A 24,967-nucleotide genomic window follows, 5' to 3' on the forward strand; every position below is an offset into this window, starting at 1 on the left:
ACGAAAAACAGAAGATTTAGTGATCTACCCGCCAAACCTCACAAAGCCTCGCCTAAGAAGAAGCCAGACATTACAACAATCATGTCAGCTGTAACCATAGCTCTGGCCCCCTTCTGCAAATTATATGAAGCAATCAATTACTCCACAAAGGACAACACATCGATACTGGCAACAATCCAGTCCAAACTTACCTTCATTGAGGGGTACATTACAGCTGCAGAGGCAAAAAACGCCGATCTTCAAGCCACTTGGGAAGCAAAACTGGCCCTTTTAGAACTCAAGCAGAAGGGTGCCAGTTTCATAAACCAGCCTTGAATAGTGAGATCAGAAAAAGCTTCTCAGACTGTCGACAACATGGCTCGAGGCAGCCTTGCTCCTATTTTCAACAAACCGGCCACGACAGAACCACAAAAAGCTAACATAGCGCCCATTAGCCCTCCAAAAAAAAAGCAGCAACTGTCTGTGGAAAAAAAACAAGGCGTAGTCTTACAGTTGGCAGGAGCAAAACAAGCAGCCATTGTTAAGGAAACGTTTGCAGGTCGCAAACAATCAGGAGATTCAATTGGTCTAGCACCCATTACAAAAAACCCTCAAGAAAACAAGCCAAGAGAGCCGCCAGTGCCTATTGACCTCAGTAAATCACCCAGAACACCGGCTGAATTTCAGGCATCAAGCAGTTTGATGGACCTATCGCAGCACCTACATCCAGACTCATCACCAACTTGCTCTCAGGTCCACGGCAGCCCGAAAACCTTCAGGGCTTCTAGCAATGCCGTATTAAGTACAACACAAGAACCATCAATGGAAAAAAAAATTCAGTCGCCAACAGAAGGAGGCACCCAACATAAAGTTATAGAAAATCATCATGATACTAAACTTGCCCAAAAGGTAATGTTTCAAAGAACAGACTCACCACCTCCAGGTGTCTCCTCAACCCTTGTGGAGGCTTCATCCAAAAGGCTACCACACTGTCAAAAAACTTCAAGGGGGACCCGGGTCTTTAAATTAGAGCAAGATAGAGGCTTTGCAATCGTTAAGAACGAAAGCCTTCTCTTTGATCGAGCCTTATCATAAAGACCAAAAGGCCAAGGCATTTCTCCACATAAAATCCTTGGCACGTCAAGAGGTTTCGGTGGACGTCTATAATGACCTCAAGCGAGCTGGCTTTTTATTAACTGAAATCGGAAAGCCACAGAAAGAGACCCGAAAATGTGAACAGAACAAAGGTCGGAACAAAAGACTCATTACATCTCAAAAACCCAAGACCTCTATAAAGATAGACACGGCCGAAGGGAAACCGTTTGGGAGACCCACCATCAAGGGTCATACATGCATCGACAAGAAAGACGCTTCTCTTCCAACAGCAATGAAAATCACGTGAAGGCTTCAACAGGGCATGCAAAACAAAGAACTCATAAAACGTACTACCACACAAGCATGCAAGACAATGCAATAAAAGCAGCAAAGTCATGCAAGAATACCTCTCAAACCAGGGCAAAATCACTGGATCAAAGTGAAAACAGAGCCCTGAAAGACCCTTGGCAATGGCTGAAGGCCGCTGTAAATGGGAAAACTAGCAGATAGCAATCACAACTGGTGTCAAATGGGACTGGGGCAACATCGATCCTTGAACAAGAAGAAACGGTCACAAGCGCTCTGTCTATGGCTTCATAGAACACCCGAACCACATCCACGTTACCAACCCAAATAACTAGGACCTGGGGGCATATGACATCTTATGCATCCAGCAAACCTGGTTAACAGAACAACCATCTCTGGATGGCTTCTCCATTGAGTTCTCTGTGGCCACAAAGGGTTTGCTTGGACGGCCGTCATCAGGCCTCCTTCTAGCGGCTCGGTTAGGATCAGGAATCAGGGTCATCAAAAAACGAATAGAGGCACACAGGATTCTTGTGGTCTTACCACTAGAACATGTTCCACGTCTCAGCTAGCCATCAAAAACCTTTATTGGAACCCTCAGAAAACATTGATTACAATTTTTTGCAACCAAGTAGCAGATGTCATCGACAACATCCGCGTGGAGCAGAACACGATTCACATAATCATTTGTGGAGACTAGAACGAAAACTGTGACCCTGCTGGTGACAAAATGAACAAATGGCCCACCAAAGTTCGACGGAACAAAGAGGAATTGCATGGATGTCCTAGTTGAACTCTCTGAACTTTTACAACGTGACCTGGCTGAAATCTTGGGAAAAGATCATCCCGACATGGGAACAGGAAAACTCTAGGGCAACCCTAGACTATTTCTTCGTATCTCACAGTCTACTGTTCCTTATAGAATCCTTTGAAGTTATCCGGACCAAAGAAAGTGACCATATCTTCTCCCGATGACGTGGGCATTGGTCCACTCGGTGGGAAAATCATTTACCCCATCAATGATGGCAAATAACCAACAAACCAGATTACGCCTGACACCCGCCAATATCAAAAACATCACAGATAAATACGAAAGAAACACTCTAAACAAACTGGAAAAAATGGAATGTCCTGACTATCTCCTGCTCTTATTAAAATATAAGGTTGAGCCAAAAGGAGGGAAAAAAATGGGTAGGAAGCACAACCATGAGTCAATAGCACTCTGGTTGAAAGAAGAAGGCTCGTGAGGCAATTGAAAAGAACAAATCGATCACCGAGAACACCGAAACCTTGTGGCTAAAATGGCAATTAGAAGCGATGAGTCACAAAGCATGGTTACAAAACCATAGACGCTCCATGTACCAAAACGACGTGGAGACCATGCTCAGGACTCTGAGCACTAGGAAATCCAGCGACTTATGGTCCCTTATCAGAAAAACAGGCAAGAAACCAAGATAATCAACTATCCAACTTAGTCTCAGAAGAAAACTGGATTGAATTCTATGAAAACCTATTTGCTGCCCCGCCGGTTCAAAATCCATCTGCCTTCTCCATATGTGAGTCATGGCCTTGGATCAACTTAGCCACTGAAGGTGATATAAGAGATGCCATTAAAAGACTAAAATCCTCAAGAGCGCCTGCTCCAGACAGTTTATCCAACATCGACCTCAAACAAAATCTGGAGGCATGGACAAGATTCATCAGCATCCTATTTAGTCATTGCAGCACATCAAGGTCAATCCCGATCTCTTGGTCACACTCAGTGGTAGTGCCACTGTTCAAGCGTGGGAAAAGAGATGAGCCGACAAACTATCGACCGATATCTTTATTGGACATTAGTGGAAAAAATCTGGGCCACCTTACTACTAAAGCACTTCCAATCCTGTGCAAAGTCATCACCAGCCAACAACCGGTTCCAAATGGGCTTTCTAAAAAATGGTGGCACAGCAGTAAACATTCTTCTGGTGAACTTAATAAAATCTAAAGTTAAGCAAGGGGCACCAAAAGTTTTTCTGGCCTTTGTAGACCTGTCCCAGGCCTTTGATAAGGTGGACAGAAGTATTCTCTGGTCCAAACTGAAAAGATGGAAGTGCCCGAGTGAAATACTAGATCCTATGATGGCCCTTCATACCACAACCAAACTTTGTGTCTGGCCAAAATAAGCAAGGTTTATTGTCAATGCAAAATGACTCGACATCGCCTTCAAAAAGATCAAATCACCCCCCAATCTGGTGAATTGACCACTGTTCAGTTTATGCAACTCTCAGCCCATAGAGCAGCACAATGAACAGTTTCAATCATGTAAAAATCACAAAAATTATTACACATAAGTACTAATAACAAGTACACTCCCAATCTCTTGGCATCCATGGCTATGCGTCATTACCGCAAACAAAGTAAATCGGACCTCCTACGTACAGAGGTCTCTCTTCACAGCAACGTTCGTACATACCTCAAATGTACCCATTGGTTGGGAACGCTCTCTTCATATGCAAGATGGAACAAAGTTTGAACTATGGTTAACAGTATAGGAAGGAGGCATGGCATCCCTATTACCTATGGGAGCCATTTTAAAGGTAATCATTCATTGGAAAGGTCTGGGAAGGAATGGAATCCTAATAGAAGGCCTAATAGAAGCAACATTTTGTTTGCTCCTATTTGCAAACAGAGAACATCCTAGAGGTGCTAAAACTCATTTTTCAAACTCATTGAGATTAGTCACATCAAAAATTTCTGGTGACACTATCGTTCCATCGGCCAAAGAATATTGCCCTAAGCGAAGCATAACAAAAAGTAGTTAGAGGGAGTTGATGTATATACCAGCCCAATCCCTTTTCCCCATGTTTTGGCAGATGTGAACATATCCAAAAATTGGTCTTATTTAAAATAGCATGGGTGGTGTTCATGATCATCAGGAGGGTGTTGTTATTAGAATCCCCTCTATGTTGGAGGTCTAGAGGACGAAGAGTGTGCAAATGCAATCCAGTTTTCTTCTGAGACACAGTGGAGACACCTGTAGTTGGCAATGAAACATCAAGCGAATGTACACTCTCCAGATACCAAAACCCAAATGTCAATGTAATTACAATACAAACTGTTATTGTGATCAGTACCCATCCGGTCCTCGGGGACCATGACCCTTGATGGGTGGACTCATTATCAGCAAAATCATCAGTATCCTCATTAGTATGAGTGGCCTCTAAAATAGGCATACTTTCTTAGCGTCCATTAAGAAGCTTCACTGTTAGGCTCTTTAAGTTCATCCCTGGGTGGAACTTGACCACGTGGCCTATCTTGATTAAAGGTAACTTTGCCAGTCCCTGTCTCTTATTGTATACAGCAAAGGAATGACAAGGGCCTGGCTCAACAGTGGTTTCTTGTGGGTTTCTTGTGGGCACAGAATCCTAGCTGCACTTTCCTATTCTATTACATTAATGTAATGTCAGCAAACTCCAAATCTAAATCCTTTTCCGTGGTCGCAGATCGTACTTTACAACTCCAGGTACTGAATGACTGATGAACAAAGTGTCGTCATTTCCTGAAGAAGCAGAAACAAGATTGATTGACTGTGAAGAAGAAAATGAAGAAACAGCAATCTCCCCAGTCCCCACAGGCTCAGGAAGGACTTTTGTGACACCCTCGGTCTCGATCAAAACAGGCTTGTTGTGAGCATCAGGATCATCACTTCCCTTCTCCTCCACTCCGTCATAGGGCAGAGGAAAAGGAATCCTGTTCACATATGTCTCGTGGATCCAGCTTTCTTTCCGGTCACTCGTACAGCAGTTTGCATAGCTAAAAGGATCACATGTGGTCCTTTCCAACGAGGTGCAAGGCAGGTTCCCCTCTCGAAATTATTCTCCAGGTCAGAGTCGATGACCTAGACCCTTGTATTTTACAGGGAGGGCTGCTCGTACCTGTTGGTGAATCAAACGCAAGTTTTGAGTCAACTGATCACAACAGACAAACAAAAGCGATTGCTCAATTTCTTTCAACTGCTTGGGCCTCGGTGCATTCCATACATTGGGTGATGTCCTCATGACCATCTCATAGGTGGAGAGCCCTGTCTTTGATTGTGTGGTCATCTGAATTAATAGTAAGGCTATTGGCAAAGCATCAGGCCATTTCAGATTGCAGTGCACATACACCTAGGCAATTTTGTTCTTTAGAATTCTGTTATGGCGTTCCACAAGGCCGGCATTCTGAGCATGTCTAGCCGAGTCAAACTGTTTATCAATATGTAATCCTGCACATACTTGCAGGACGACAGCAGCGATAAAACGTGGACCATTATCGGACCAAATTACTCTCGGCAAGCCAAACCTAGGAAAATATTCCTTAAGCATCATCTTTGCTGTTGAAATTGCTGTGGCATCTTTCAGTGGGAAAGCCTCAACCCATTTACTAATGGCACAAATCACAACTAGGACATATTTATAGTTCTGACAATGTTTCATCTAAATCTAATCAAAATGGATCACCTCAAAACGCATGGAGGGTGGACCAAAACTCCCCTTCAGTGTCGGTTTTCCATTCCCAATGTTATGTTGCAAGCATATCATGCAACTCTGGATCAAACGTTCAGGAGTTTTCTGGAAATTAGTGTTATACCAGACAGGATCTAACTGTTGGCTTATCTTTATGGCACATATGTGTGGTGAGCCATGAGCCACGGTGACCATAGCAGTGACATAGGCATGGGGTAGCATCCATCTTTGCTTCTCCTTATCCACCCAACAACCTGCATCGTCTATACCTGCTGGACCCTCCGCACACTGTTTGATTTCTTCAGGGGTAGCTTCAGCCTGAATTTCTTTTATACAACTAATCCCTTCGTCCATCATGCAAGTGTCAGTAACACATTTTGTTGCATCGAACACGTACATCTTTGATTGCAAATCAAAAGCAGACTGTTTGGCTATTCTGTCAGCAAAAGCGTTCCCTTTTCCTACATCGTCCGTCACTTTCTGGTGTGCGGCACACTTCATTATTGCTAGTTGTGTAGGAAGTGCAAGTGCTGAGAGCGACTGGACTATCAGAGTGCCATGTTGAATTTTTGTTCCATGTGAAGTCAAGAATCCTCTCTCAGCCCATAGTAGGCCAAAAGGATGAACCACCCAAAATGCGTACTATCTGTATATATATATATATATATGTATATATATATATATATATATTCAGTGAAAAACTTTGTTAAAGGGACATTATGGTTAAGTTGCGCTACTAAAAACCTATGAAATTCAGTGAAAAAACTTTGTCAAAGGGACGTTATGGTTCCAAGTAAAACCGAAAAACCCTTGAAATTCACCAGTTATGGTAAGCTAAGCAACCATAACTCGCGCCACCACCGTGCACTGCTAAGAATAACACTCAGGACATCAAAGATGACATCACAAATGTCATTGATGACATCACTGATGACATCACATGTGTATGTACTTTTCATGAAATATGTGTACAAGGGATTCTTATTATAATGTTGCGAAACAAGTGTCAAAGATCATTGCAATAAATATCATACCCTATTTAGTTCATTGAACGATGCATTGATATAAATAGCATTCTATTATGGGGTTCTATCTAGTATACTAAGCTACTCATACAGAAACATAACATTGTGTGCAGCGTACAAGATGAAGGTATAATATTCGTAATGTTAATATGTTGAATAATGAAATAATAATTGTTTTCTTAATAGATTTTTGTGTACTGTGAAATATGTAATAAGTAGCTAATAAAACACATGTATTACATAATTGCATTACTATAGACAAAACACAAAGACACAAGAACACATACCAATATGGGTATATACAGGGAAAGTGAAGTTAGCAAAAAAGCACAAGTAGTAGCAGAAACAATTCATAACTTAACTGATTATTTTCATGCAAATAAATGATTGCTCTGTTTCAAAGCTGCTATTTACCCTATGTATATGTATCACTTGATGTGATTGGACCCTAAGGAAAGAAGTGTGAGTACAATGTATACAAATATGACCATATACAGGGAAAGTACAGCCATAAAAAAAACAGAACTATCAGAAAGTGCTCATAAGTCTATTGATTATCTTTATGCACAAAAAGGATTGCTGTCTTTCAAGCTTGTGTCTTCCCGTATATATATGTTTCATATGATGTGACTGGTGTAACGCTCAGCTGATTCTCGCAGAGGCACCGGTCTTGACTGGGCGACTACCGTATCTTCAAAGGTGATGTGTAGCACCCGGTTGGCTCTTTGGGCTGGACCTCTGTGCACTGTATGCCTGACTTCAAGAGTAAGATGTCTCCAGACAGAAAATATGGGATTAATGAACTGGGGTTATTGGGGTGTCCCTATCTCTTCCCTTTTTTGCTCTCCTGTAGACCCCCAAAGGTTAACGCTCTCACCTTAGGTAAGTGAATGCCGAGCTCTCCATCTGCCTCGGGGCAGGGTGCTGTAACCAGTTTCTTCACTGGATCGGTAGCGCAGGCCTCTTGACTTCAGAGGACTGCTGTCCGTCGTTTACTGCACGAACGGTAAGTTTCGAGTAATTCTATTGTCTTTAAAGTCTTTAGCAATGATGTCTCTTGTTTTGCAGGTTCCGGCGATGGCGGATGACGGGCTGAAGTGAGTTGAAGATGGAGTCCGTATGATGAATAGAAGCGCCTGGAAGCACGTAAGTAAGCGCTTGTTGCCTGCTTCACGATGCGCTCTAACTGTCTTTTATTTTGCAGGTACGAGTTCGGAGCGGCTGCAGGGTGCCGGAATACCCACTGGGGTTGATGTGGAAAGGAGTAATGGCACGTGAGTATTAAAGTTCCCCAATGTCTTTAAACGCACCTTGTTTTGTCTTTCAGATGCAGGATGCAGCGCCGAAGGCCTCCGGAGCGTGCGAAGAGTCGGTAAGCTTTTGTCTTTCAGATGCCGGAATGCAGTGTGAAGACCTCCGGAGCGCACGAAGAGTAGGTAAGCCTTTGTCTTTCAGATGCCGGAATGCTAACCAGTTCTTTCTTGTCTGTATAGGTGTTGCTGAAGACTGGATTCAGGATGGTAAGCCTTTTTCCTTAGGCCCAGGATCCGATGCAGAAGACACGATGAGCGTCCTGCTGCAGAGGATGCAGAATAACGCAAAGCAAGATTCATCCACAGGGTGTGGTTTAAATAGCCTTCTGTAGTGCTTAGGTGTCTCCTTCCACAGCCACGCCTAGGTAAGAAAAGAGTTCCTGCTTCCCAGAAGAGTTCCAGTGTTCTGAATCTAGGGAGTGGCTCCTGCCCCACCCAACAGGAAAAGTAGTTCCAAACAGAAGAGGATCAGAGGCTCAGCTGGCAGGCAAGTAAGCATCATGGTCTGCTGCAGGTAAGTCCACCCAAGCATTATGAGCCCGGCGCTTCCAGCGCTGGGACTGGGCACATTTATGAGCCTGGTGCCACTGGCGCCAGGACTGGGTCCAAAAGGTCCCAATTGGGACTGGTTGGCCCTCGGAACCTGGGTTATGGATCTGCTTCCAAGGGAGTTGGGAAAACCCTGACCTTTTGGAAGCAGAGATCATGACAGTACCCCCCCTCAAGGCCCCTCCCAAACCGGGCTTCTCCGGGAGTTTTGGCTTGTCAGGAAATGTTCGGTGAAATCTTTTGATTAGGCGAGGAGCGTGGACATATTCAGCAGGTTCCCAGGATCTCTCTTGGGGGCCGCAGCCTTTCCAGTCAATTAGGTAAAATAGTTTAGATTTGGAGATCTTGGAGTCCAGAATGCTTTTGACTTCAAACTCGAGTTCTCCATCAACTAGGATGGGTTTTGGAGATTTAGTTAGTCGGGTTTGAGGTTGCACGGGTTTTAATAGAGAGACGTGGAAGACCGGATGTATCTTCATGTGAGGGGGCAAGTCCAACTTGACCGCTACTGGGTTTACTATGGTAGTGATGGAATAGGGACCAAGGTATCTTGGGTTGAATGTGCGTGGCCCTTTTAGAGGTAGATATTTGGTGGATAACCAGACTTGGTCCCCCACTTGATATTGAGGGGCTTCCTTCCGATGTTGATCTGCTCCTTTCTTGTATTGTTCTTTAGCCCTTTGAAGGTGAGAAACAGCTTCCTTAAAGGCTTGGGTGATTGTAGAATGCAGGTAGTCTACTGCTGGTGTTTCAAGATCTTGGAGGGGATCCAACTCCGAGGTTCGAGGGTGACTGCCGTACAAAAGAAAAAACAGTGTTTTCCCAGTTCCCGAATGGACAGAGTTATTGTAGGCATATTCGGCTATCCAAAGGATGTCTTTCCAAGTTTTTTCAGTTTGTTGCAGCATGCAGCGTAAATACTGTTCCAGAGTTTGATTGGTCCTCTCGGTTTGTCCGTCGGTCTGAGGGTGGTGACTGGTCGATAGTCTCACATCAATTTGAGCCGACCGACAGCAACTTCGCCAAAAATGAGAAATAAATTGACTACCTCGATCCGAAATTAGAACCGAAGGAAAACCGTGTAGTCGGACGATGTTTTCGAGAAATTCTCGGGCCAGAGTTGCTGCTGTTGGCAAGCCTTTGAGCGGAATGAAATGCGCCATCTTGGAGAATAAGTCCACGATTACTAGAATCGTATTGTATCCGGAGCATGGAGGTAGATCGGTGATGAAGTCCATGGAAAGCGTATGCCAAGGGCGAGGTGGGATGTCAATAGGGCGTAAGAGGCCTGCTGGTCTTTCCTTTTGACTCTTGTTTTGGGCGCATACTCCACAAGACATTATAAAGTCTCTGATATCTTTTTTCCAAGATGGCCACCAGAAGTAGCGCTTGATCTTTTCTGAGGTCTTGGCCATACCGGGATGACCTTCCATTAAAGAATCGTGATAACAGGAGATTACTTTTTTCTGTAAATCTGTGCTGGGTAGGTATAATCGTTCTTGGAAATACAATAGGTTGTCCTTTACTGCAAAGTCCTTTCCCTGCAGATGCCAATTCTGTATGTCTGCTGGAGTTACAAGTTGCCTGGCTTTATCCTTAACTTCCTCTATGGATTCTGTGGCGATTACACCCAGAATTCTTTGTTCGGGAATGATTGGTACAGGTTTAGGGTTGATCAAGTGTTCTTCCACTCCCATCCGAGAAAGGGCATCAGCTTTACCGTTCTTTGTACCAGGTCGATAGGTAATTATGAAGTCAAACTCGGCAAAGAATAATGCCCAACGGAGTTGTCTAGAGGATTGGGCTTTTGCGGTTTTCAAATATTGCAGGTTTCGGTGATCCGTAATCACAGTAACGGTGTGTCGGGCCCCAGCAGGTAATGCCGCCAAGCCTTAAAGGCAGACTTGATAGCCAGAAGTTCCTTGTCAGTAATCGTGTAATTGATTTCAGGAGGCGAGAATTTGCGGGACCAAAATGCCACGGGATGCAACTGATTGGTTACCGGGTCCTTTTGTGATAGAACTGCCCCCATGGCAAGGCTTGAAGCATCAGTTTCCACGATGTAGGGGAGTTCGGGGCGAGGGTGTTTTAAGATTGGTGCAGAGATAAATTTAGTCTTCAAATCCTGGAAAGCTTGTTCCGCTCGGTAGACCATTCAAAACGTTTGTTTTTCTTTAACAAGGCAGTGATGGGCTGGACTATTCGAGAGAATTCGGGGATAAACCTGCGGTAAAAGTTAGCGAAGCCTAACATGCTTTGCACACCTTTTACGGAGGATGGTGATGGCCATTTGAGAACTGCATCGACCTTCTTTGAATACATACGTACTCCGCCAGGTGATAATATGAATCCCAAGAATTCAACTTCAGTTACGTTGAAAACACATTTTTCCAACTTAGCGAAAAGTTTGTGTTGACGCAATCTTTCGAGGACCATTTTCACGTGTTTCCGATGGTCAGATTCCGATGAAGAATAAACGAGGATGTCATCAATGTAAACAACAACACACACATCTATGAGCTCTCTGAGGACATCGTTCATAAAATATTGAAAGGCGGCCGGGGCATTGCAAAGTCCGAAGGGCATGACCTGATATTCAAATAGCCCATACTTGGTGCAGAAGGCAGTCTTCCATTCATCGCCCTCTTTTACTCGTACCAAGTGGTAAGCTCCTCTAAGATCCAGCTTTGTATATATGCATGCTTTTCTGACTTGGTCCAGGAGTTCAGGGATCAAAGGTAACGGATATCTATTCTTAACGGTGATCTGGTTCAGGGAGCGATAATCGATACAAGTTCTAAGGTCTCCTTCCTTTTTTGGAACGAAGAACAAAGCTGAAGAAGCAGGGGACTTGGAAGGACGAATAAACCCATTCGCCAGGTATTGATCCAGGTATTGTCGAAGGTGAAGGTTCTCAGGCTCGGTGAGGGCATAAATTCTACTACAAGGAGGAGTAGATCCAGGTATCAGGTCTATCTGGCAGTCATAAGACCTATGAGGAGGTAGAGTGTTAGCCTGATCCTTCCGGAAAACATCTTGGTATTCAAGGTATTCGGGAGGTAACTGGGGAGTCTCTGAAGAAATTGCTGCCAGTGCAACACCAGGTGGAGGGTGACAAGTAGAGACACATTCTGGAAACTGGACCGTTCTTGCTCGCCAATCGATCAGAGGATTGTGTTTCTCTAACCAAGGTATTCCTAGAATAATCTGAAACTGAGGGGCCTTGATCACATCGAACACGATCTTCTCATGGTGTCCATCTTGACTTACTAGCGTCACCTCTTGAGTGGTATGCGTTACTGGCCCGGAGGCTATCTCCGTACCATCCACTGTAGTAATGACGTCCTTTACAGCCTTGGGACAAAGAGTTAGATTCATCCTCAAAACCATTTCATGATCCACATAATTGCCGATGGCACCGCTGTCGACGTAAGCTTCAATTGCATGTAATCGATCCGGATTATCAGGGCTAATGAGGACAATAGGTATCACGAAATGCGAGGTCACGGAACTGGTTTTCACGCTCGGCAAGAGGACCTCTATTCTTGTCGGGCGAGGTCGTTTCCCTGCTCAGAGTTTGTAACTTTGGTAACTGCAGCTCCTACTGCCTTCTTGGCAGGTTTCACCGGACAGTCTCGAAGAAAGTGCCCTGAGTTTCCGCAATATAGGCATAATTGCAACTGTTTTCTCCTTTCCCGCTCCTTTTGTGTTAGAGGACCTTTCAGACCCCCTATTTGCATGGGTTCCCCGGAGTCTACTCCTTTGGAAGGAGTTGGCGGTTTGGAAAATACTCGAGCATCAAACTTGGAACGGTCGGCCTTCCTGTTCTGCAGTCTATGATCTATTTGAACGACCAAGTCTATATAATCCAAACAGTCTTGTGGGGGATTCACTACTTGGGCTAAAACGTCTTTGAGCTCTCCACGTAGACCTCTGTAAAACAGCGTAATCCTTTTGTCCTCAGGCCATTGAGTTTCCACTATTAGTCTATTGAAAGATGCAAAATAAGCCAAAAGGTCTTGATTACCCTGTCGCAACGAAAGAAGCTCATTGTCCAAGGCCTGCCCCTGTGAATGTCTTGCGAACAGTTTTTCCATACTAATCTGAAAGGCTTGAAAATCATGGAGAACCGGATCATCTTGATTAACTAGAGGGATCGACCAGTCTGCCGCATTGCCACTAAGGTATGAAAGTACAAAAGCTACTTTAGCTTGATCAGTTGGAAAGGCTGCTGGCCGGCATAAGAAGTGCAACCGGCACTGATTGATAAATACTGCAAACCTCTTTGGGTCACCAGAAAATCGTTCGGGCGGAGCCAGAGGTACATTCCCAGGTAGGTTGATCTGCACTGGATTCATAGAGGATGTTGAAGGAAGATTTGCCCCTGATGCGGGTAACGGGGTTTGTCCGGCGTGTGACTGTAGCAATTGTCTAGCAAGACCGTCTGTTCTCTCCTTGGAAATAATTAGTTCCCTTCTTAGAGCATTCGTTTCCTGACGAGCTGCATGCACTTCTGCCCTTAGTTCCCCAAGTAACCGGGCTAGGTGGTCAGTATCCGAGGTTTCCATAGCGCCTGGGCGAGAGTTTTGCGGTAGGCTTTGCGTTCTGTAACGCTCACCTGATTCTCGCAGAGGCGCCGGTCTTGACTGGGCGACTACCGTATCTTCAAAGGTGATGTGTAGCACCCGGTTGGCTCTTTGGGCTGGACCTCTGTGCACTGTATGCCTGACTTCAAGAGTAAGATGTCTGCAGACAGAAAATATGGGATTAATGAACTGGGGTTATTGGGGTGTCCCTATCTCTTCCCTTTTTTGCTCTCCTGTAGACCCCCAAAGGTTAACGCTCTCACCTTAGGTAAGTGAATGCCGAGCTCTCCATCTGCCTCGGGGCAGGGTGCTGTAACCAGTTTCTTCACTGGATCGGTAGCGCAGGCCTCTTGACTTCAGAGGACTGCTGTCCGTCGTTTACTGCACGAACGGTAAGTTTCGAGTAATTCTATTGTCTTTAAAGTCTTTAGCAATGATGTCTCTTGTTTTGCAGGTTCCGGCGATGGCGGATGACGGGCTGAAGTGAGTCGAAGATGGAGTCCGTATGATGAATAGAAGCGCCTGGAAGCACGTAAGTAAGCGCTTGTTGCCTGCTTCACGATGCGCTCTAACTGTCTTTTATTTTGCAGGTACGAGTTCGGAGCGGCTGCAGGGTGCCGGAATACCCACTGGGGTTGATGTGGAAAGGAGTAATGGCACGTGAGTATTAAAGTTCCCCAATGTCTTTAAACGCACCTTGTTTTGTCTTTCAGATGCAGGATGCAGCGCCGAAGGCCTCCGGAGCGTGCGAAGAGTCGGTAAGCTTTTGTCTTTCAGATGCCGGAATGCAGTGTGAAGACCTCCGGAGCGCACAAAGAGTAGGTAAGCCTTTGTCTTTCAGATGCCGGAATGCTAACCTGTTCTTTCTTGTCTTTATAGGTGTTGCTGAAGACTGGATTCAGGATGGTAAGCCTTTTTCCTTAGGCCCAGGATCCGATGCAGAAGACACGATGAGCGTCCTGCTGCAGAGGATGCAGAATAACGCAAAGCAAGATTCATCCACCGGGTGTGGTTTAAATAGCCTTCTGTAGTGCTTAGGTGTCTCCTTCCACAGCCACGCCTAGGTAAGAAAAGAGTTCCTGCTTTCCAGAAGAGTTCCAGTGTTCTGAATCTAGGGAGTGGCTCCTGCCCCACCCAACAGGAAAAGTAGTTCCAAACAGAAGAGGATCAGAGGCTCAGCTGGCAGGCAAGTAAGCAACATGGTCTGCTGCAGGTAAGTCCACCCAAGCATTATGAGCCCGGCGCTTCCAGCGCTGGGACTGGGCACATTTATGAGCCTGGTGCCACTGGCGCCAGGACTGGGTCCAAAAGGTCCCAATTGGGACTGGTTGGCCCTCGGAACCTGGGTTATGGATCTGCTTCCAAGGGAGTTGGGAAAACCCTGACCTTTTGGAAGCAGAGATCATGACAACTGGACTCTAAGGGAATTACTGTAAGAACCGACTTGAAGGATACGTCTACAAATAAAATAACATTTTTTGTTTCTGACTGTTACTGAAGAAAACCATGAGGCCTAGATATTTCAGCAAAAGAAAAAAGAGTGAGCCAGATATGTGATGTCATCAGTGATGTCATCAATGACATTTGTGATGTCACCTTTGATGTCCTGGGTGTTAGTCTTAGCAGTGCACAGTGGTGGCACGAGTTATGGTTGCTTAGTTTACCATAACTGGCGAATTTCAAGGGTTTTTTGGTTTTACTTGGAACCATAACGTCCCTTTGACAAGGTTTTTTCACTGAATTTCATAGGTTTGTAGTAGCGCAACTTAACCATAACGTCCCTTTAACAAAGTTTTTTCATTGAATTTCATAGGTTTTTATTAGTGCAACTTAACCATAACGTACCTTTAACAAAGTTTTTTCATTGAATTTCATAGGTTTTTATTAGTGCAACTTAACCATAACGTCTCTGTGACACAGTTGTTTTTTACTGAATTTTATAGGTTTTTATTAGTGCAACGTCACCATAACATCCTTTTCAATAGAAGAAGACCACTAGCGTCTTAGGTCCTCAAAGTGGGATCCCCGGGTGGTAAAAAAAAAAAGATTTTCCTTCCTACACCAGTGTAGGAAGGAAAATCTTTTACCAAGATGGCCACCATGGAAAGGGAAGGTGGGGTGTATAAAGAGAACACAACAGGGCATGAGCAGGAGGTGGGGGGGAACAGGGGAGACACATGGGCATGAGCGGGGGTGAGAGGGAACAGGGCACAAACGGGGCATGAGCAGGAGGTGGGGGGAAAAGGAAGGAAACACGGGCATGAGCAGGGTGGGGGGAACACGAGAGAGACACGGGGCATGAGCAGGGGGTGGGGAGGAACACTAGGGAGACACAGGGAATGAGCGGGTGGTGGGGAGGAACACGAGGGAGATACAGGGCATGAGCGGGGGGTGGGAAGGAACACGAGGGAGACACAGGGCATGAGCGGGGGGTGAGGGGGAACAGGGGAAAGACGGGGCATGAGCTGGGGGTGGGGGAAACAGGGCACACACGGGGCATGAGTGGGGGCTGGGGGGAACAGGGCACGCACGGGGCATGAGTGGGGGGTGGAGGGAACAGGGCAAACATGGGGCATGAGCAGAGGGTGGGGGAATAGGGCACACATGGGGCATGAGCGGGGGTGGGGGGAAAGGAGAGAGATAAGGGGAATGAGCGGGGGTGGGGGAACATGAGGGAGACACGGGGAATGAGCGGGGGGTGGGGGTAACACAGGGGAAACATGGGGCATGAGCGGGGGGTGGGGGCAACAGGAGGCTCATGGGGCATGAGCGGGGGGTGAGGGGATACACGAGGGAGACAAGGGGCAGGAGCTGGCGGTGGGGGGAACACGAGGGAGAAACAGGGCATGAACAGGGGTGGGGGGAACAGGGCACATGGGGCATGAGCGGGGGTGGGGGGAACAGGGCACAAATGGGGCATGAGCAGGGGTGGGGGAACAGGGCACACATGGGGCATGAGCAGGGGTGGGGGAATAGGGCGCACACAAGGGGCATGAGCGGGGGTGGGGGAACAGGGGGAACACATGGGGCATGAGCGGGGGGTGGGGGGAAAGGAGAGAGACACTGGGCATGAGCGGCTGGTGGGGGAACATGAGGGGGACACAGGTAATGAGCAGGAGGGGGTGGGGGGTAACAGGAGGGAAACACGAGGCATGAGTGGGGGTGGGGGGAAGATGAGGGAGACACGGGGCATGAGTGGGGGGTGGGGGCAACAGGAGACACGGGCATGAGCAGGGTGTGGGAGGAACACGAGGGAGACACGGGGCATGAGCGGGGGTGGTGGGTAACACGTGGCATGAACGGGGGGGTGCGGGGAACACAAGGGAAACACAGGGCATGAGCGGGGGGGTGGGGGTACAGGAGGGAAACACGGGGCATGAGCGGGGGGGTGGGGGTACAGGAGGGAGACACGGGACATGGCTGGAGGGTGGGGGGGCAACAGGAGACACGGGGCAGGTGGTGGGGGGTACACGAGGGAAACACGGGGCATGAGCGGGGGTGGGTGGAACAGGGGAGACACGGGGCATGAGCGGGGGGTGGCAGGGACAGGGGAGACACAGGGCATGAGCAGGGGGTGGGGGGAAAGGAGGGAGACCAGGGGCATGAGTGGGGGTGGGGGGAACAGGAGAGACACACGGGACATGAGCGGGGGGTGGGGAGGAAGGGGAGGGAGATACGGGGCATGAGCTGGGGGGTGGGGGGAACAGTAGAGAGACACGGGGCATGAGCGGGGGTGGGGGGAAGGGGAGAGACACACGGGGCATGAGCGGGTGGTGGGGGGAAGGGGACAGACACACGGGGCATGAGCGGGGGTGGGGGGAAGGGGAGAGACATGGGGCATGAGCGGGGGGTGGGGGGAAAGGAAGAGACACTGGGCATGAGCGGGGGGTGGGGGTAACACAAGGGAGACACGGGGAATGAGCAGGGGTGGGGGTAACAGGGGAGACAGGGTAATGGTGGGGGGTAACACAAGGGAGACACGGGGCATGACCGGGGGTTGGGGGGGTATCACGAGGGAGACACGGGGCATGAGTGGGGGGTGGGGGGCTTAACACAAGGGAGACACAGGGCATGAGCGTGGGTTGGGGGAACAGTAGGGAGACACGGGCCATGAGCGTGGGGTGGATGGGGAAGGAGAGAGACACAGGGCATGAGCGGAGGGTGGGGGGAAGGGGAGAGACACACAGGGCATGAGCGGGGGGTGGGGGGGAGGATAGAGACACACAGGGCATGAGCGGGGGGTGGGGGAAAGGAGGGAGACACGGGGCATGAGCAGGGGGTGGGGGGGAAGGGTCGAGACACACGGGGCATGAGCGGGGGGTGGGAGGAAGGGGAGACACACAGGGCATGAGCGGGGGTGGGGGGAAAGGAGGAAGACACGGGGCATGAGCGGGGAGTGGAGGGAAGGGGAGAGACACGCGGGACATGAGCAGGGAGTGGGGGGAAAGGGAGAGACACACGGGACATGAGTGGGGGGTGGGGGGAAGTGGAGAGACACACGGGACATGAGCGGCTGGTGGGGGAACATGAGGGGGACACGGAATGAGTGGGAGGGGGTGGGGGGTAACACGAGGGAAACACGAGGCATGAGCGGGGGTGGGGGAAGATGAGGGAGACATGGGGCATGAGTGGGGGCAATAGGAGACACAGGGCATGAGCAGGGTGTTGGAGGAACACGAGGGAGACACGGGGCATGGGGGGGTGGGGGGTAACATGTGGCATGAGCTGGGGGGTGCGAGGAACACGAGGGAAACACAGGGCATGAGGGGGGGTGGGGTACAGGAGGGAAACACGGGGCATGAGCAGGGGGGTGGGGGGTGGGGGTACAGGAGAGAGACATGAGACATGACCAGAGGGTGGGGGGCAACAGGAGACACAGGGCATGAGCAGGGGGTGGGGGGTACACGAGGGAAACACGGGGCATGAGCGGGGGTGGCGGGGACAGGGGAGACACGGGGCATGAGCGGGAGTGGGGGGAATAGGAGAGAGGCACAGGGCATGAGCGGGGTGGGGGGAACAGGGGAGCCACAGGGCATGAGCGGAGGGGTGGGGGGGTAACACAAGGGAGACACAGGGCATGAGCAGGGGATGGGGGAAAGGAGGGAGACAAGGGGCATGAGTGGGGGTGGGGGGAACAGGGGAGACACACAGGACATGAGCGAGGGGTGGGGAGGAAGGGGAGAGAGACACGGGGCATGTGCTGGGGGGTGGGGGGAACAGTAGGGAGACACGAGGCATGAGCGGGGGTGGGGGGAAGGGGAGAGACACACGGGGCATGAGCGGGTGGTGGGGGGAAGGGGACAGACACACAGGGCATGAGCAGGGGGTGGGGGGAAGGGGAGAGACATGGGGCATGAGCGGGGTGTGGGGGGAAGGGGAGAGACACGGGGCATAAGCGGGGGGTGGGGGTAACACAAGGGAGACACGGGGAATGAGCAGGGGTGGGGGGTAACAGGGGAGACAGGGTATGGGTGGGTGGGTAACACAAGGGAGACACGGAGCATGACCGGGGTTGGGGGGGGTGTCACGAGGGAGACACGGGGCATGAGCTGGGGGTGGGGGGGTAACACAAGGGAGACACGGGGCATGAGCGGGGGGTGGGGGATAGTGGAGATAGACACAGAGCATGAGCGTGGGTTGGGGGAACAGTAGGGAGACACAGACCATGAGCGTGGGGTGGATGGGGAAGGGGAGAGACACAGGGCATGAGCGGGGGTGGGGGGAAGGGGAGAGACACACAGGGCATGAGAAGGGGGTGGGGGGAGGAGAGCGACACACAGGGCATGAGCGGGGGGTGGGGGAAAGGAGGGAGACACGGGGCATGAGCGGGGGGTGGGGGAAGGGGAGAGAGACACGGGGCATGAGCGGGGGGTGGAGGGAACAGTAGGGAGACATGGGGCATGAGAGGGGGGTGGGGGGAAGGGGAGAGACACACGGGGCATGAGTGGGAGATGGGGGGAAGGGGTGAGACACACGGGGCATGAGCGGGGGTAGGGGGTAGGGTAGAGACACACGGGGCATGAGCGGGGGTGGGGGGGAAGGGGAGAGACACACGGGACATGAGTGGGGGGAAAGGGAGAGACACACGGGACATGAGCGGGGGGTGGGGGGAAGGGGAGAGACACACGGGACATGAGCAGGGGGTGAGGGGGACGGGGAGAGAGACACGGGGCATGAGCAGGGGGGTGGGGGGAACAGTAGGGAGACACGGGGCATGAGCGGGGGGTGGGGGGAAGGGGAGAGACACACGGGGCATGAGCGGGTGGTGGGGGGAAGGAGACAGACACACGGGGCATGAGCGGGAGGTGGGGGGAAGGGGAGAGACACGGGGCATGAGCGGGGGGTGGCAGGAAGTGGAGAGACACGGGGCATGACCGGGGGTTGGGGGGGTAACATGAGGGAGACACGGGGCATGAGTGGGGGGTGGGGGGTTAACACAAGGGAGACACGGGGCATGAGCAGGGGTGGGGGATAGTGGAGAGAGACATGGGGCATGAGCAGGGGTGGGGGAACAGTAGGGAGACACAGGGCATGAGCGTGGGGTGGGAGGGGAAGGGGAGAGACACAGGGCATGAGCGGGGGGGTGGGGGGAAGGGGAGAGAAACACAGGGCATGAGCGGGGTGTGGGGGGAAGGGGAGAGAGACACGGGGCATGAGCGGGGGGGTGGGGGTAACATTAGGGCGACAAGGGGCATGAGCGGGGGGTGGGGGGAGGGGAGAGACACACAGGGCATGAGTGGGGGTGGGGGAAGGGGAGAGACAAGGAGCATGAGCGGGGGTGGGGGGAAGGGGAGAGACACAGGGCATGAGCGGGTGGTCGGGGGAAGGGGAGAGAGACACGGGCATTAGCCGGGGTAGGGGGGAAGGGGAGAGAGACATGGGGCATGAGCGGGGGGTGGGGGGAACAGTAGGGAGACACGGGGCATGAGAGGGGGGTAAGGGGAAGGGGAGAGAGACACGGGCATGAGCGGGGGTGGGGGGAAGGGAGAGACACACAGGGCATGAGCAGGGGGTGGGGGGAACGGGAGAGACACACAGGGATGAGAGGGGGATGAATGGGAGGGAGACACGGGGCATGAATGGGGGGTGGGGAGGAAGGGGAGAGACATGGGCATGAGCGGGGTGTGGGGGGGAGGGGAGAGACAGGGGGCATGAGCGGGAGGTGGGGGGTAACACAAGGGAGACACAGGGAATGAGCGGGGGTGGGGGTAACAGGGGAGACAGGGCATGGGTGTGAGGCGTAACACAAGGGAGACACGGGGGATGAGCGGGGGGTGGAGGGGGTTAACATGAGGGAGACACAGGCATGAGCAGGGGGTGGGGGATAACACAAGGGAGACACGGGGCATGAGCTGGGGGTGGGGGGTAACACAAGGGAGACACGGGGCATGAGCGGGGGGTGGGGGGTAACAGGGAAGACAGGTCATGAGCGGGGGGTGGGGGGGAACAGGGGAGACACGGGGCATGAGCGGGGGGATGGGGGAACGGGAGAGACACACAGGGCATGAGCGGGGGGTGGGCGGAAGGGGAGACACACACGGGGCATCAGCGGGGGGTGGGGGGGAGGGGAGAGCCACACGGGGCATGAGCGGGGGGTGGGGGAAAGGAGGGAGACACACGGGGCATGAGTGGAGGGTGGGGGGAAGGGGAGAGAGACACAGGGCATGAGCGGGGTGTGAGGGGGAAGGGGAGAGACACATGGGGCATGAGCGGGGGGTGGGGGAAAGGAGGGAGACACACGGGGCATGAGCGGGGGGTGGGGGGAAGAGGAGAGAGACACGGGGCATGAGCGGGGGGGTGAGGGGGAAGGGAAGAGACACACGGGCATGAGCGTGGGGTGGGGGGAACAGTAGGGAGACACGGGGCATGAGTGGGGGTGGTGGGAAGGAGGGAGACACGGGATGAGCAGGGGGAACAGGAAAGAGAAACGGAGCATGAGCGGGGGGTGGGAGGAACACACAGAGAATCAGCGAGGGGGCAACATGGGAGACACGGGCCATGAGCGGGGGGTGGGGGGAACAAGAGAGAGACACGAGGGCCTGTGCCTCACTGCTTTTCCGTGGCTGACGCAGCCCACATCTACACTGTGCAAGCAGCAGATCCTGCTCCGATAAACAGAGATTACGGGCGTCTCTGAAAATAGATGCACTGCACGCTTCACGGCAGCCAATAGAAAAGCATGTCAGATGTCCACAGACATCACGCAAGCTGCTTGCCCAATCACTGTCCTGTCCGCAGAGCGAACAGGGAAGTGTGTCCGCGAAGCGAACACAGATATCACTAATTTTTTCTGACCTCATTTTTGGTCATTTAAAAAAAAACTACTGGACGGATTTTCACCAAATTTGCAAAAGCATGCTTTCGGGACCACGCCGCTGCTCCTGGTCCAAATTTGGTGAAAATCCATCCAACGGTTTGGGCTGTAGGCGCGAGCAAAACATTTTTCCCATTCAGTCTATGGGGAAAAAAAAGTTTTGGGACCCCCCTATAACTTTGTCCCCCCCTGGACGAATCCTCACCAAACTTTGCAAAGAAATCCAGAGTGGGCCATATACCTTTTTTGCAAAGTTTGGTGAGGATTCGTCCAGTGGGAGAAAAGTTATAAGCCTTAGTGTAAATATATATATATATTTACACTAAACCCTTCAGAAATTTCACAAGCTCTGGTTAGTGCAATAATCTTTGCGGCCTGAGCCATCACAAAATAACTCCACTTGTGGATTCTTTAAGGGTGTATCAGTTAAATCAATGTTGCCCTTAGTTCCTTGTTCTGTAAGAAAGAGGCAATCATGTGACATTTTGTCACTGCAATCCTTCTCTTGTGGAGGAGGCAATAGTTCAGCCAAATTCAATGAACAACATCTCTTAATTTGGATATGCGGTGCAAATAGAATCAGCTTGTAGCTTGTTAATCGGGTTGAATGCGATGTTGTGTCTGCATTCTGTTTAATAGAATGTCTATGGAGTGGTGTACCATCACGATTAAAGAATGACCTAAAACCATACCCTCACTTTGTTTCACAGATGCAGCAGCAGCAGCTACAGCTCTCAAACATGCTTGCAAAGCGCATGCAATAGCATCTAACGTGGTGGAAAAATATCTGGACCGCCTATTCTTGCCCCTATGCTTCTGTGTCAAAGCAGCCAAAGCACATCCATCAAGTTCATTCACATACAAAACAAAGTTTTTTTCGTAATTTGGTGTGAAAAATTAAAGAATATCAAGGCTTAATACCACATAATAGAAATACGCTAATCACGAGTACTAAGGTACAAGGAAACTTTATTTTAACAGAACAGCTGTCTGGATTTCAACACCCCGAAATGTTTGCAAGCAGACACTGTGAGATGAGAGAGTGCTGGACATTTCAAAAACACAAGTATTTATACTGTTTTCTCACAATCCCGGACACATCGTCCAGCCCCTCTTTGTGTCATACATTTACCTAGGGTACATAGCCTTTCCACATAACTAATACATGTTTAAACATCCTTGAATAGTTGGTTGTTTTCCGTTAAAAACTTCATATGTTTTTCAAGCATTGGACCCAAAGGTAACAGTCCTTATTTAATTTACTTATATGTGTCTACCATTTGTTCTTAAGTTTAAAGTCAGCTAAGTTTCAAGGAGCAAAAACAAAGATTTCTGCAAAAGCACATGTTTAGCCATTCATCATTCTGTTTTGCTATTTGACCGTGGAGACACTGTTGGCAAAGATGGCATCTAAATTACTGATTAGCATGGCTCTTGTTTACCTGCAAGGTTTCCTTAGGGCATTACACACAATCCACCTCAGCAGCTTCAGCATTCTTATCTACGTTGACACAGTACAAAGTTCAATTTTCTCTGCTGGAGCTGAAAACACAAATTCTAACATGGGACAGAAAGCAGGAATTTAATCAAAATGGCAGATAACTTAAAATAGCAGCTTAGTCAGCCTGTTTTCAGGTTCATTCAAATGTGATTTACAATGCAATGAAAATGTACTTAGGCCAATGTTTACTATCAGGCGGTATTCATGCAACATATAATTTTACAGTATGGGCTATCTTCTATGTTTCCCTGCATATCGGCTTCTCTCTGCCAAGATTGGGTGGGCGGTTATGCCGCAATCCCCTGAAGCGTCTCTTCGGCCACTCTCTCTCCTATCCAATGCTAGGCATGTTAGGATGTATGGTTCCCTACAAAATACAAAATAAACTGGCCAGCATTTTATGAGACAAGCATGAGGTGATCAACAGTGGTACTCATCATAAGATTGCTGGCACAAGAAGGGACAGACAATTGAGCCTTCCAAACTGCTACATCCCACCTCTTGGGGAGGACTGGCATTGACCTTCATCCCACCTCAGGCTGAAAGGTGTTGCCAACCCCTCATGACATGGTGAGGATACTGGCCTGTCACAATATACATATATATACATGCAAACATATGACTTACAAAGTTAACAAAAACTAGAAAACTAGGGGGCAAGGATTAAATGCTTCATACCAAAGATGTGTACTGTACAAATAACCACAAGAGCAGGGGGAGTTTTGGAGAGATCCACAGTGAGGTTGGCTTTGATTGTGATGGGCAGAAGGTTCCAATGGAGCAAGAGAGGCAAGCAAGAGGATGCACAGAGGGATGAGTCAGTGAGTCTGAGTGCAGAGGATCAGTAGAAGAAGAATATGGTGAGAAGGCAGAGATGAAATCAGAGAAGTGCAGAAGAACAAGAGTTTTGATATCTTTTTTGAATAGATGAAGGATATTGAAAAGTCAAAGGTTCTGTAAGGATGGGGCACCAGCATGGTGTTTGTAGGAAGAAGTTGAGGAGAATCTGGGAAGTTTGTAGAGAGCACAGGTAGTTAAGTTCAGGAGATTGTCTCAAGGAAGGAAGGCACAGAGTGGTTTTCCAGGGACCTGGATTGAGCATTATCCAAGTTTGCTGAGCACAAGGGTGGAGATTAGAGATTGACAATTATTCTAAATATTAAGAAGGTGAATACAAGCATGCAGCAGAGGTAGCGAGAGTAAGGAATTGTTGAATTCAGAGGTCACTATTGAAGAGAACTCAAATTGCAAGCCTGGGTATGGTATCAAGGAGGTCATGCATGAACAATAAAGCAGATAGGAAGGTAGGGAAGGTGTTTGAAGCCAGGAGAAAGATGACTGTACTTTTCTAGGAGTGCAGCATGAGAGCCATTCAGTGACAGATTGCAGTGAGAAAGTTTTCAATCTGTTCTGAGATGAATTCGGTGAATGAAGGAGGAAAGGATGTGAGTGATATCATGAAATAGGTGATGGTAAAAGCCAAATGATCGGAGAAGTGTTCCTAGGGCAAATTCTTGGAGGGGGTCAGTGACAGGGAGAGGAGCTGGTCAAATATTTGCTTGTTCCAGGAGATTTTAAAAGAGTGAGGCAATCGTGGCTACAGCAGAAATGTGCATATTTGTGAAAGCCAATGTCCTGGAGTTTGAGGAGGAGAGAGGAGGGGTGTTACAGTGTCAAAGGAGCAAAAGGGGTCCAAAGGGTAAGTATACAAGATAGCTTGAAGTGGTGAGCATCAGAGAAATTAGAAACTGTGCATGAGTGCTGCTTCAGTGGACTGTTCACTGAAAAAGACAGATGGAAGTGGATCCATTTTTC

Source organism: Ambystoma mexicanum, chromosome 6p (assembly GCF_040938575.1).
Source record: "Ambystoma mexicanum isolate Mex_15411 chromosome 6p, UKY_AmexF1_1, whole genome shotgun sequence".
NCBI lineage: Eukaryota > Metazoa > Chordata > Amphibia > Caudata > Ambystomatidae > Ambystoma > Ambystoma mexicanum.